Source organism: Macaca mulatta, chromosome 16 (assembly GCF_049350105.2).
Source record: "Macaca mulatta isolate MMU2019108-1 chromosome 16, T2T-MMU8v2.0, whole genome shotgun sequence".
NCBI lineage: Eukaryota > Metazoa > Chordata > Mammalia > Primates > Cercopithecidae > Macaca > Macaca mulatta.
Genome location: NC_133421.1, coordinates 17,342,709 through 17,358,349, shown reverse-complemented (window position 1 = coordinate 17,358,349; position 15,641 = coordinate 17,342,709). Strand labels below are relative to the sequence as shown.

Here is a 15,641-nt window from a genome sequence, read left to right as displayed (position 1 = left end):
ATTATAAATAAAATTTAAAAAAAATCCTTAAAAATTAAGAGTAACATGAAACCAGGTGGTAGCATACTCATTCATTAGAGAGGAACTATTTTGAGTGATTTTAATAGAGTAAGTTTTCTGTATATACCTCACAAGATACACCCTGAGAAAAATAACTGCAAAATAAAAACAAAACCAAAATATTTTCAGTAAATAATCATATTAATTATAGTGACAGACATGCTATTATGTACTGTTGTGTGTGTAGTGCTGGATAAAGCAAATCAGCATACTGATGCCATTGAGAACTAATACATTTGGCATGGGAGAAAGAAGACAGAAATGTACTATTGATAAGATTAGGTTAAAAACTCCATAGTTCTGAATTTGAATAGGAAGTATCACTAGAGATTCATGAAGCATTTTAAGGGGAAAAAAATATTTCCTAGCTTCAGCCACTGAAAAGGCCCAGAAACCATAACTAATAAGGTGGCACTATGCAAACCAGACTGTAAGCTCTAAATATTACTTCCGCCTAAAAGGAACCAGGGCCTAGAACACCCTGACACATCAAAAAGCAAGGAAGGTATCAAAGACTACTAGGGTCATATATAAGACACAGGAAACAACTTGAAGAGGCTTCCACTGGCGAATGATGTGACAATTTGAGCATCAATAAGGATAATAATTGCAATGGATTTAAAAAATATCTAATACAGTTATATTCATGATTCATTATTTTAAAAATCTCATCTATCATTTTTGGAGAATACCTGGAAACCGGTAAGTAAAGAGAAAGAATCAAACTTTCATCCTTTCTTACCTATGCAAAGTATACATAGTTTGTATTATAATCAAACATAATTAAGTAGTTGATGAGGGAAGGTTTTTCTTTATGGAAGTACTCTAACTAATAAATGAAGAAGGAACAAAAGAATTAGAACATCACAATTTGCAACTTCTAATGAATTAAAGAACCATCAGCAGCTGCTAACATAAAAGAAAGGCCTCAGTTTGATGGTGTACGTCTTCTGGTGGCATATACCAGCAATATGAAATGACATTGCTGAAAATATTTTAAAAAATCAAAATCTCAGCCGGGTGCAGTAACTCATGTCTGTAATCCCAGCACTTTGTGAGGCCAAGACAGGAGGGTCATTTGAGCCCAGGAGTTCAAGACCAGTCTAGGCAACATAGGAAGACCCCATGTCTACAAAAAATAAAATAGAATAAATTAGCTGGACATGGTGGTGCGTGCCTGTGGTCCCGACTACTTGGGAGGCTTATATGGGAGGAGCCCTTGAGCCCAGGAGGTCAACAAAGAGACGCTGTTTAAAAAAAAATAAATAAACAAAAAACATCAAACTCTGAATCTGATCAAGGATCTAACTAACAATTTAAAAGCAATACAGATGGGGCAGAGGGGCATGTTAAATAATTCCATGGGGATGTAATCAGTAAAATCCGTATCTTGTGAAATACTAAATTTATGCTGTCCAATAAAAATAAAAAGCAAGCCATATAGGTGATTTTATATTTTCTAGTAGCCACATTAAAAACAAAAAGAAACAAGTAAAATTAGTTTTAATAATGTTTTATTTAATCCAAATATATAAAATGTTATTTCAAAATGCATCAAAACAAAAACTCTTAATAAGATAGTTTACGTTATCTTATCATACTGTCTTTGAAATCTTGTGTGTGTTTTAAATTGACAGACCATCTCAATTCGCACTAGTCATGTTTCAGGTGGTCCAGTGTCACATGTAGCTAGTGGCTTCTGTATTAGACAACATAGCTCTAAAGTACCAATAACCTGGTTTCTTTAATAAACAGTTACAAAGCGGTAAAAGAAAGAGGGGGAAACTTCTGCATTAAAAGTGACCTAAGAGGCATATTAACCTATTGGGAGCAAGTCCCCCAAAATCTGGCCATAAACTGGCCCCAAAACTGGCCATAAACAAAATCTCTGCAGCACTGTAACATGTTCATAATGGCCCTAACGCCCGCGCTGGAAGGTTGTGGGTTTACTGGAATGAGGGCAAGGAACATCTGGCCTGCCCACGGTGGAAAACTGCTTAAAGGTGTTCTTAAGTCACAAACAACAGCATGAGCGATCTGTGCCTTCACGACAAACTCCTGCTGCAGTTAACTAACCCAATCTATTCCTTTAATTCAGACCATCCCTTCGTTTCCCATAAGGGATACTTTTAGTTAATTTAATATCTATAGAAACAACGCTAACGACTGGTTTGCTGTTAATAAATATGTGGGTAAATCTCTGTTCGGGGGTCTCAGCTCTGAAGGCTGTGAGACCCCTAATTTCCCACTTCACACCTCTATATTTCTGTGTGTGTCTTTAAACCCTCCAGCACTGCTGGGTTAGGGTCTCCCTGACCGAGCTGGTCTCCGCAAGTGGTGTCCATTCGTGGGGGCTCGAATCCAGGTCGAAGGGTCGCTGGAGCGATGGTTGGAATGGAAAAACTAAGCTGGAGGACACCCGAGTACTCTTAAAGCAATCCCCGTGGTGAGTGAGAAGGGAGCTCAGAAGCGTCAGGGTAACAATAGGACAAGTGTGGGGTCTGGTTCGTTTCACCTGGGAACTTTTTCACACTGATGATGAGGAGGAAGGAGAGCATGGCAAAGTAACAGAAGAGGTTACAGAGCATGTTTATTTGCAGTTAAAGCTAAAGCGGCAAAGGAGGGAGAGGTTCATCCCTACCCTTCTGCACCCCTTCAACATTATTTTGAAGAAAAAGACCCTCCAGATCTTTCTTTTCTGGAGGACACTGGGTAAAAAGTAGTTGCCCCAGTGACTGTTTGAGCAGCACCTTGAGCAACTGCTCTTAGTTCTATTCAGGCAGGAATTCAGCAAGCTAGACGAGAGGGTGATTTAGAGGCTTGGCAATTCCCTGTTCGAATACACCCCCCAGATCAACAGGGAAATATTAGTTACATTTGAGCCTTTCCCTTTTAAATTACTCAAAGAATTTCAATAAGCTATAAATCAGTATGGACCAGGTTCTCCTTTTGTATTGGGACTGTTAAAGAATGTTGCTGTTTCCAGTCAGATGGTACCTACTGACTGGGACGCTCTTACTGGAGCTTGTCTAACTCTTGCTCTTACAATGTAAAGCAGCATTCTCCTGCTTACATTGTAAGAACATCTCCTGCTTACATTGTACATCTCCTGCTTACATTGTACATCTCCTGCTTACATTGTAAGAACTCCTGTTCTTACAATGTAAAACTCGGTACGCAAATGAAGCTTACATTCAGGCTGCTCACAATGCCCAGGCCCAACCTCAAATTAATATAACTGCAGACCAACTTTTGGGGGTTGGCGGCTGGGCTGGCTGAGATGCACAAGTGGTCATGCAGGATGATGCCATAGAACAGCTTAGCAGAGTGTGCATTAGAGCTTGGGAAAAAATCACTTCAGGTGGAGAACAATACCCTTCCTTTAGTGCTATAAAACAGGGACCAAGAGAACTATACGTTGATTTCGCAGCTCAGTTACAGGAGTCTTTTAAAAAGATGATTGCAGATTTGGCTGCTCAGGATACAGTGTTGCAGTTACCTTACTAGCTTTCGACAATGCTAATCCTGATTGCCAGGCTGCTCTGCGACCTATCAGAGGGAAAGCACATGTAGTTGATTATATCAAGGACTGTGATGGTATCGGAGGTAATGTGCATAAAGCTACTCTGTTGGCACAGGCAATGGCAGGACCGAGAGTGGATAAAGGAAATACTCCATTTCCTGGAGCTTGTTTTAACTGTGGGAAGCATGGTCATACTAAAAAAGAATGTAGAAAAAATCAGCAAGTCAGGCTACCAGATAGGGGAAAAAAGAAAACTGCTGATCCTGAAATATGTCCAAAATGTGAAAAAGGAAAACACTGGGCTAATCAATGTCACTCTAAGTTTGATAAAGAAGAGAACTTGATTTTGGGAAATGCCATGAGGGGCCTGTCCTGGGTCCCCTTCTAAACCGGGGCATTTCCAGCTCAGGTCATTCCCTCACCCTTGTACAATGTCTGTCCTCCGCCACAGCTGGTGGTGCCACAGTAGATTTACGCTGCACAAAAGCTGTAAGCCTTCTGCCTGGGGAATCCCCACAAAAGGTCCCAACAGGAGTCTGTGGACCCTTGCCGGGGGGACAAGAGGATTACTTTTAGGAAGGTCCAGTTTAAGTTTAAAAGGGGTACAAATACATACAGGAGTCATTGATTCAGATTACAATGGGGAAATTCCAAATCGTTATAGCTACTTCTGTTCCCTGGAAAGCAAAGCCAGGAGAGCGTATAGCACAGCTCCTGATTGTGCCATATGTGGGAATGGGAAAAAGTAAAATTAAACAAGAGGATTTGGAAGCACAAATAAACAAGGCAAAGCAGCTTATTGGGTAAATCAAATTACTGATAAACGCCCTACCTGTGAAATAACTATTCAGGGAAAGAAATTTAAAGGTTTGGTAGATACAGGAGTGGACATTTCAATCATTTCTCTATAGCACTGGCCGTCTGCATGGCCAATTCAACCTGCTCAATTTAACATAGTTGGAGCTGGTACAGCCGCCGAAGTATATCAAAGTAATTATATTTTGCATTGTGAAGGGACTGATGGACAACCTGGGACTATTCAACCAATTATAACTTCTGTACCTATAAATTTATGGGGAAGAGATTTATTACACCAATGGGGAGCACAAGTTCTAATTCCAGAACAATTATATAGTCCTCAAAATCAACATATGATGCATGAAATGGGGTATGTCCCTGGTACGGGACTAGAAAAAAATTTTGCAACGTTTAAAAAGTTCTTGCCAAACATTAGGATATCATTTTTGATGGCAGCCATTGTTAAGCCTCCAGAACCTATACCTTTAAAATGGTTAACAGATAAGCCAATTTGGATAGAACAAAGGCCGCTAAGTAAAGAGAAACTAGAGGCTTTAGAGAAATTAGTTACTGAACAACTAGAAAATGGGCACACAGCTCCAACATTTTCCCTTTGGAATTCTCCAGTTTTCGTAATTAAGAAAAAAATCAGGTAAATGGAGAATGTTAACTGATTTAAGAGCCATCAATTCAGTTATACAACCTATGGGAGCATTACAGCCAGGATTGCCTTCTCCTGCTATAATTCCAAAAAGTTGGCCTTTAATAGTCACAGATTTAAAAGACTGTTTCTTTACTATCCCTTTAGCTGAGCAAGACTGTAAATGGTTTGCATTTACAATTCCTGAAGTAAACAACCTGCAGCCTGCTAAGCGTTTTCATTGTTTTGCAGATGGGTCTAGTAATGGTAAAGCTTCTTATTTTGGCTCAAAAAGTAAAGTGTTTCAGATGCCCTATACTTCAGGTCAAAAAGTGGAGCTTGTAGCTGTAATTGAGGTATTGACTGCTTTTGATATGCCTATTAATGTGATTTCTGATTCTTCATACGTGGTTCATTCCCCACAGTTAACTGAAAATGCTCAGTTATGATTTCAAACAGATGAACAACTGATGACTTTATTTACCCAATTACAAACAGCAGTTAGGAGTAGAATGCACCCTTGTTACATCGCTCACATCAGGGCTCATACACCTCTTCCAGGACCTTTGACTGAAGGGAATCAAATGGCTGACCACCTAGTTGCTAATGCAATATCTAATTCTAGACACTTTCACAATTTAACCCGTGTAAATGCCTCTAGTCTCAAATGCAGATACAGCATTACCTGGAAAGAAGCTAAAGCTATTATCCAGCGATGCCCAACTTGCCAAATGGTACATTCCTCATCTTTTATAGGAGGAGTTAATCCTCAAGGACTGGAACCTAACTCTTTGGCAAATGGATGTCACACATGTTCCCTCGTTTGGGAGACTAGCTTATGTACATGTATGTGTGGACAATTTTTCTTACTTTGTCTGGGCTACATGCCAATGAGGAGAGTCTTCTGCCTGTGTTAAACTCCACCTTTTGCAGTGTTTTGAGGTGATGGGCATTCCAGCTTCTATTAAAACAGATAATGCCCCAGGCTATACTAGCCAAGCTCTAGCTACATTTTTCTCTATGTGGAATATTAAACACATTACTGGTATCCCACACAATTCTCAAGGACAAGCCATAGTGGAAAGAAAGAATCTGTCCCTTAAATAGCAGTTGCAAAGGCAGAAAGGGGGAGACAGACAATACAGAACCCCACAAATGCAACTGAATCTAGCATTATTAACTTTAAATTTGTTGAGCCTGCCCAAAGGCCAGATATTATCAGCAGCTGAACAGCATCTACAGAAACCAGCTGCAAAGACAGAAGCAAAACTATTGGTTTGATGGAGAGATCCAATAACAAAAAGTTGGGAAATAGGTAAAATAATAACTTGGGGTAGAGGTTATGCTTGTGTTTTTCCAGGCCAAAATCAACAGCTGATTTGGATACCATCAAGACACCTGACACCTTATTACGAGCCAGATGCCGAGGAAGAGACTCTGGGAGGATCCCGAGGACCCCCCCGGCTGCAGCCATGTCGAGGCTGATGCTGAGGAGGACCCCAACTGTCATGTCACCTGTCAAACACAGCCACCCACCTGGGGACAGATGAAGAAGCTGTCATAGATGGTGGAAGAAAACCTGAGGAAAGCGGGACAACCAGTCACAATGAATAATTTAATGGTAGCTATGATAGTGGTTATCACCACTGCCATGAGTATTCCTTCAATAAGGGCTGACACAGAGAACAATTATACTTATTGGGCATATTTATCAATCTTGGCTGGCAATAATGCCTGGATGTAATCACTCTATGACACAGTTACACATGTTTTCTGATCTCAGTATTCACCATAACAAATTTGCTCCTATAATTGAGGCATACCACCCTCAAAAACCTATTTGTAAACAGGATTGGACCCAGTTAGAAAAAATGAACGTACTTGTTTAGGAAGATTGCATTGCAGAACAGGCAGAGGTGCTGTACAATGATTCCTATGGAATCATTATTAATTGGTCCCCTAAGGGGATGTTTAGCTTGAATTGCACCTCTCAGTCTGCATGCCACGGCCACACTATGTTCAGATGATCTGAACAAAATGGTCAGATAGTAGAAATGATAAGAAGTATGGCAAGAGTTCCTATGATCTGGAATCATGGTGGTATAGTAGCACCTCAACCTCAAATGATATGGCCCATTGTAGGAGCTAAACATAAGGATTTGTGGAAACTATTAAATGCTCTTAATAAGATCAAAATTTGGGAAAGAATAAAAAAGCATCTAGAAGGACACTCTACAAACTTGTTTTTGGATACAGCAAAATTAAAAGAACAAATATTTAAAGCATCCCAAGCACACCTGACCTTAATGCCAGGAACTGGAGTGCTTAAAGGAGCTGCAGACAAATTAACAGCTAGTAACCCATTAAAATGGATAAAAACACTTGGAAGCTCTGTAATTTCAATGATGATTGTTTTTTTAACCTGTGTTGTTTGTCTTTGTATAGTCGGCAGATGTGGATCCTGACTCCTGCAAGAAGTAGCTCACCGTGACAAAGCTGCCCTTGTTTGTATCTCTTTGCAAATCAAAGAAGGGGGACATGTTGGGAGCAAGCCCCCCAAAATCTGGCCATAAACTGGCCCCAAAACTGGCCATAAACAAAATCTCTGCAACACTGTAACATGTTCATACCAGCCCTAACGCCCGCGCTGGAAGGTTGTGGGTTTACTAGAACGAGGGCAAGGAACACCTGGCCCGCCCAGGGTGGAAAACCACTTAAAGGCATTCTTAAGCCACAAACAATAGCATGAGTAATCGGTGCCTTAAGGACAAGCTCCTGCTGCAGTTAACTTGCCCAACCTATTCCTTTAATTTGGCCCATCCCTTCATTTCCCATAAGGGATACTTTTAGTTAATTTAATATCTATAGAAACAATGCTAATGACTGGTTTGTTGTTAATAAATATGTGGGTAAATCTCTGTTTGGGGCTCTCAGCTGTGAAGGCCGTGAGACCCTTGATTTCCCACTTCACACCTCTATATTTCTGTGTGTGTGTCTTTAATTCCTCTAGCGCCGCCGCTGGGTTAGGGTCTCCCCAGCTGAACTGGTCTCGGCATTAACCAATTACACCATACGAATCAACTGGGGAGACAAATACCAAATGAGTATTTGGTGAAACAAAGGTTCAGTGTTCACTTTTTTAGCTGTAATAATAGTAATATTATATAACACTAAGAATTTTAAAAATTGTCAGAGATATATAATAAAATAGATTAAATAATATAATGTTTTGTATTTGTATCAAAATAATTAGTGAGAGAAGGGTTACAGATGAAATGTGATTGTTCATGGGTTAACTGGTAGAGACGGCAATAGGTTAAAGGGATTCAAACTACTCCCCACTTCTGTGACTATAATGCTTATCAAGTATCAGAGACTGCTCTAGGGGCTTATAATGTATTGAATGAATCATCACAATAAGGAAGGTGCTATTTACAAATAAGGAGAGTGAGGCACAGAGATGTTAGGTGTCTTGCCCAAGGTCAAAGAAGCAGAAGAGTCTAGATTCAAATCCAAGCAGTATGTATTGAGAATTCCAGCTTGTAACCTTGTTATCATTCTGATCTATGGTCTAGTAAACTAAGAGCCCTGAGTAGCTCACTACTCAGGCAAAGAAGTCAACTTAGATCATATCTGGCTAAGGTCTGTTCTAGATCAGAAGAAAGATTTCCTCTGGGGTGTTTTACTACCACTTAGATATGTATGCTTGTCATACATGTCTTATGTATACATATCCCTTTGGCGTTTTCAACCTTTAGGTTTTTGAAGCATGTTTTAGATAATACTGCTAATAATAAAACATGGCAAATGTAGGAGATGATGAGTTCATAAACTTTATTGCTAATCACTTGACATGTGTGTAATTCAAACTGTAACCAATGTACTGGGTTTTGTTTTCTTTTTCCACCAAGAACTCAGCCCCAGGAAAAACCTAAAAAGGCCCTCATCTCTCATCTATGGTTCACCTTGAGGCTCTGTACAAGCAAGAAGTGACTAAGTCAGAGTTGTAACCTGCCTGCCTAAGAGGAAAATGTATGCCCAACACATACAAAGATCCCTCTGGCAGTTGCTGAAGACTTACTGGTTTAAGGTATAAAGAAATCTGTCTAATCATTAACTAATCACCATGTTAACCAAGCAGATATTTTAGTGGCTATACATGATAAAGAATACAGACTTTACAGATTGGTTCAGGAAAGTTTCTAAACAAAAATAGCAGCAGTGCCACCAACAACTGCAAAAACAAACCCTAAAGAGGGGAGAATCTGATTTCCAGAGTTACCACATTATATTATTTAAAATAACTAACTGGTTTTCAACAAAAAATTATTAAAACACACAAAGAAACATGAAAGCATGGACCCACACACAGTAAAAAATAAAGCATCAATGGAAACTACCTCCAAGGAAGTCAAGATGTTGTACTTATTAAACACAGACATTAAGCCTGCTATTATAAGTATGTTCAAAGGCCTAAATAAAACCATGTATAAAGATTTAAAAGAAATTATGAGAATGATATTTCACTAAATGGAAATTTTGGAGTTGAAAAGTATAATTGAAATAAGTGTATCAGTAAAACATAACAAATTTAAACATATACTCACCTAACAAAACAGTCCCATAATATAGGAAGCAAAAATGTATAAAATTGAAGGGGCAAAGAGATAATTCAACAGTAGTAGCCGGAGAAAGTGAAAGCAGTGCTCAGAGGGAAATTTACAGCTATAAAATGTCTACAATTTAAAAAGAAGAAATCAATAACCTAAAGTTATACCTTAAGGCGCTAGAGAAGGAAGAGTGAACTAAATTTTTTAGAAAGCAGAAGGAAGGAAATAATAAATATTAGAATGGAGATAAAATAGAGAACAGAAAAACAGCAGAGGAAATAAAAAAGGCAAAAGTTGGTTATTTGGAAAGATTAAAAAATGGCAAACCATTAGCTAGAGGGACTAAGAAAAAAAGAGAGAAGACACAGATTACTAAAATCAGAATGAAAAAGAAGACATCCCTACTGACCTTAAAGAAATAAGAGGATTATAAAGGAACACTATGAACAATGGTATGTGAACTTAGACGAACCGGACAAATTCTTAGAAAAGCATTAACTACCAAAACTGACTCAGTGTTACAGGAAATCTGGATAGATCCATAACAAGTAAAACTTCCCACAAAGAAAAGCCTGGGTTCAAATGGCTTCATGTGAATTATACCAAATATTTCAAGAAGAATTAATACCAATCCTTCACTAACTCTTCCAAAAAATGGAAGGGAACAATTCCAAACCCACTTTATGAGACCAATATTACCTAAACTAGACAAAGACATCAGATGAACACTACAGACCAGTATCCTTATGAATACAGACACAAAATTCTCAACAAAATACTAACAAAGTGGGTTCAGCAACAAATAAAATGCAGCATATACTACAGCCAAATGGAAATTATCTTAGGAATAGAAGGTTTTGTATTTTATGTAATACAAAAAATCAATCAATAGAATAAAGAACAACTGCACAATCATCTTAATAGATTCAAAAATGCATTTGACATAATTCAACAAACTAAAAATAGAAGCAAACATCATCAACCCGATAAAGACTCTCTGTGAAAAACTACATCTAACATCATACTTAATGGTAAACAGCTGAATAGCTGAATGTGCTCATAAACAGGACAACAATGTCCCTTCTCACTTTTCTTTTTCTTTTCTTTTTTTTTTTTTTTGGATACAGGATCTTGCTTATCACCCAGGTTGGAGTACAGGGGTGCAATTTCGGTTCACTGCAACCTCCACCCCGCCAGTTCAAGGGATCCTCCCATCTCAGCCTCCCAAGTAGCTGGGATTACAGGTTTGCACCACCACGCCTGGCTAATTTTTGTATTTTTTAGTAGAGTCGGGGTTTTACAATGTTGGCCAGGCTGGTCTCAAACTCCTGTCCTCAAGTGAGCCACCCACCTTAGGCTCCCAAAGTGCTGGGATTACAGGCATGGGCCACCATGTCCAGCCATTCCTTCTCACTTCTATTCAACATTATATTCTACATTTTTGCAAGGGAAATTAGAAAAGGAAAAGAAATACAAAGTATCCAGATAGGAAAGGACAAAGCAAATTTCTATTTGCAAATGATACAATCTCTCTATATAGTTAATGTTATCTTGCATATAAAAAACCCTAAGAAGTCCAGGCATATACACACATAATTTAGTTCTATTAGAACTAATAAGCTAGTTCAGCAAGATTCAGGATACAAGATCTATATGTGTGTGTGTAAGTCAATTATTTGCATACACTACCAATAACTATTTCAAAAAGAAATTAAGAAAAAAAATCATTTATAACAGCAAAAATAAGAAAACAGGAATGAAGTTAACAAAAGATGCGTAAAATATGCACACTGAAAACTATAAAACTACAAAACTGAAAGAAACTAAAGAATACATAAATAAATGGGAGGACAACCCATGTTGAAGTATGGAAGACTTAATCTTGCGAATACAGCATTACTCTCCAAATTGATCAACAGATTCAACACAAGACTTACGTAAATTCCATCTGGCTTGTTTTTTTCTGAAATGGAAAAGCTGATCCTAAAATTCATTTGGAAATGAATTTGTTTTTCAAAACAATATTGAAAAAGAAGAAAGCTGAGGCACTCACACCTCCTAATTTCAAAACTTACTTCAAAGATACTTTCAAAACTTACTTCAAAGCTATAGTGCTCAAGACAGTATGGTACTGACATTAGGACAGACATTTCCATCAATGGAATAGGACTGACATTCTAGGAATAAATCCTTCCTATAATGGTCAGTTGGTTTTCAATAAGGGTACTAAGACAATGAGTAGAGAATAGTCTTTTCAACAAACAGTGCTGAGACAACTGAATATTCACATGCCAAAGAATGAAGCTGAATCTCTACCTCAGACCATAAACAAAACTTAACTCAAAATGGACTATAAACCTAAATGTAAGTAGTAAAACTATAAAACTGTAAGAACAAAAGAGGAACATCTCCATGACCTTTGATTTGGCAATGAATTATTAGATATGACACCAAAAGCACAATAGACAAAAGACAAGAACAGATCATTTGGACTTCATCAAAATTAAAAACTTCTGTGCTTCCAGGGACATCATTAAAAACTCAAAAAGGCAACCAAAGAATGTGAGAAAATATTTACAAATCATTTATCTGAAAAGGAATGTGTGTTTACATGTAAACAAATAACCCAAATAAAAAATGGTCAAAGGATTTGAATAGACATTTCTCCAAAGGAGATATACAAATGACCAATAAGTATGCTCAAGAGAAGATGCTCAAAGTCCTTAGTAATTCGGAAAATAAAATCCATAAGATACAGTAAGATACCACTTCACACCCAATGAGATGTCTATAATAAAAAAAGCCAGACAATATTAAGTGTTGTTGAGCAATTGCAACACTCATACATTGCTGGTGGGGATGTAATATGGCGCAGCTGCTTTGGAAAGCAATCTGACAGTTCCCCAAATGGTTTAACATAGAATTATCATATGATCCAGCAAAATTCCAACCCTACGTATATACCAAGAGAAATGAAAACATATGCTCACACAAAAACATATACACAAATGTATTAGCATCATTATTAATTGCCCCAAAGTGGAAACAACTCAAATGCTCATCAACTGACAAATGGATAAGCAGTATGTGCTATATCCATACAACTGGAATACTATTTGGCCACAAAAAGGAATACAGTACTGACACAAGCTATAACACACATAAGCCTTGAAAACATTATGCTAAAATGAAAGAAGACAGTCTCAAAGGGCCATATATTATATCATTCCACTTATATGAAATGTCCAGAATAGGCAAATCTATAGAGATGAAAAGATTAGTGGTTGTCAGAGGCTATCAGGTGGGGGAATTGAGTACTGCTAGTGGGTATGGGGCTTCTTTTTGAGGGTGATGGAATGTTCTGGAATTCCACACAGTGATGGTTATCTGGGGATATATTTAAAAACCACTGAAATGAATACTTTATGAATTATATGAATTACAACTTAGTAAAACTATCATTAAAAATACTGCCAGAGGGGTGGTTCCAAGATGGCCGAATAGGAACAGTTCCAGTCTACAGCTCTCAGCATCAGCAGCGCAGAAGACAGGTGATTTCTGCATTTCCAACTGAGGTACTGGGTTCATCTCACTAGGGCTTGTCGGACAGTGGGTGAGGGTCAGTGGGTGCAGCCCACCAAGTGTAAGCCGAAGCAGGGCGAGGCATCACCTCACCTGGGAAGTGCAAGGGGTCAGGGAATACCCTTTCCTACCCAAGGGAAGCTGTGACAGATGGCACCTGGAAAATCGGGTCATTCTCACCCTAATACTGTGCTTTTCCAACGGTCTTAGCAAATGGCACACCAGGAGATTATATCCCGCACCTGGCTTGGAGGGTCTCATACCCACGGAGCCTCGCTCATTGCTAGCACAGCAGTCTGAGACTGAACTGCAAGGCGGTAGCAAGGATGGGGGAGGGGTGCCCGCCATTGCTGAGGCTTGAGTAGGTAAACAAAGTGGCCAGGAAGCTCGAACTGGGTGGAGCCCACCACAGCTCAAGGAGGCCTGCCTGCTTCTGTAGACTCCACCTCTGGTGGCAGGGCATAGCTGAACAAAAGGCTGCAGAAACCTCTGCAGACTTAAATGTCTGACAGGTTTGAAGAGAGTAGTGGTTCTCCCAGCACGGAGTTTGAGATCTGAGAACGGACAGACTGCCTCCTCAAGTGGGTCCCTGACCCCCGAGTAGCCTAACTGGGAGGCAACCCCCAGTAGGGGCAGACTGACACCCCCCACGGCCGGGTACCCCTCTGAGATGAAGCTTCCAGAGGAACGATCAGGCAGCAACATCTGCTGTTTAGCAATATTCGCTGTTCTGCAGCCTCCACTGCCTGATACCCAGGCAAACAGGGTCTGGAGTGCACCTACAGCAAACTCCAACAGACCTGCAGCTGAGGGTCCTGACTGCTGGAAGGAAAACTAACAAACAGAAAGGACATCCACACCAAAATCCCATCTGTACATCACCATCATCAAAGACCAAAGGTAGATAAAACCACAAAGATGGGGAAAAAAACAGAGCAGGAAAGTTGAAAATTCTAAAAATCAGAGAACCTCTCCCCCTCCAAAGGAACACAGCTCCTTGCCAGCAACGGAACAAAGCTGGACAGAGAATGACTTTGACGAGTTGAAAGAAGAAGCCTTCAGAAAATCAAGCTTCTCCAAGCTAAAGGAGGAAGTTTGAACCCATCGCAAAGAAGCTAAAAACCTTGAAAAAAGATTAGACGAAAGGCTAACTAGAATAACCAGTGTAGAGAAGTCCTTAAATGACCTGATGGAGCTGAAAACCATGGCACGAGAACTATGTAACAAATGCACAAGCTTCATTTGCCAATTCGATCACGTGGAAGAAAGGATATCAGTGATTGAAGATGAAATGAATGAAATGAAGCAAGAAGTTTAGAGTAAAAAGAGTAAAAAGAAACGAACAAAGCCTCTAAGAAATATGGGACTATGTGAAAAGATCAAATCTACGTCCGATTGGTGTACTTGAAAGTAACGGGGATAATGGAACCAAATTGGAAAACACTCTGCAGGATATTATCTAGGAGAACTTCCCCAACCTAGCAAGGAAGGCCAACATTCAAATTCAGGAAATACAGAGAACGTCACAAAGATACTCCTCGAGAAGAGCAACTCCAAGACACATAATTGTCAGATTCACCAAAGTTGAAATGAACTAAAAAACGTTAAGGGCAGTCAGAGAGAAAGGTCGGGTTACCCACAAAGGGAAGCCCATCAGATTAACAGCGGATCTCTCGGCAGAAACTCTACAAGCCAGAAGAGAGTGGGGGCCAATATTCGACATTCTTAAAGAAAAGACTTTTCAACCAAGAATTTCATATCCAGCCAAACTAAGCTTCAGTAAGTGAAAGAGAAATAAAATCCATTACAGACAAGCAAATGCTGAAAGATTTTGTCAGCACCAGGCCTGCTCTACAAGAGCTCCTGAAGGAAGCACTAAACATGGAAAGGAACAACCGGTACCAGCCACTGAAAAACATGCCAAACTGTAAAGACCATCGATGCTAGGAAGAAACTGCATCAACTGACGAGCAAAATACAACTAACATCATAATGACAGGATCAAATTCACACATAACAATATTAACCTTAAATGTAAATGGGCTAAATGCTCCAATTAAAAGACACAGACTGGCAAACTGGATAAAGAGTCAAGCTTCATCAGTGTGCTGTATTCAGGAGACCCATCTCACGTGCAGAGACATACATAGGCTCAAAATAAAGGGATGGAGGAAGATCTACCAAGCAAATGGAAAACAAAAAAAGGCGGAGGTTGCAATCCTAGTTTCTGATAAAACAGACTTTAAACCAACAAAGATCAAAAGAGACAAAGAAGGCCATTACATAATGGTAAAGGGATCAATTCAATAAGAAGAGCTGACTATCCTAAATATATATGCACCCAATACAGGAGCACCCAGATTCATAAAGCAAGTCCTTAGAGACCTACAAAGAGACTTAGACTCCCACACAATAACAATGGGAGACT

At 39.2% G+C, this 15,641-nt stretch overlaps 1 protein-coding gene across 1 annotated transcript in view; it reads right to left on the bottom strand.

The window, feature by feature from the left end:
- LOC697042 (uncharacterized) overlaps window positions 1-15,641 on the bottom strand; it is a 49,712-nt gene that overhangs the window by 18,265 nt on the left and 15,806 nt on the right. The gene's annotated exons all lie outside the window — the stretch shown is intronic.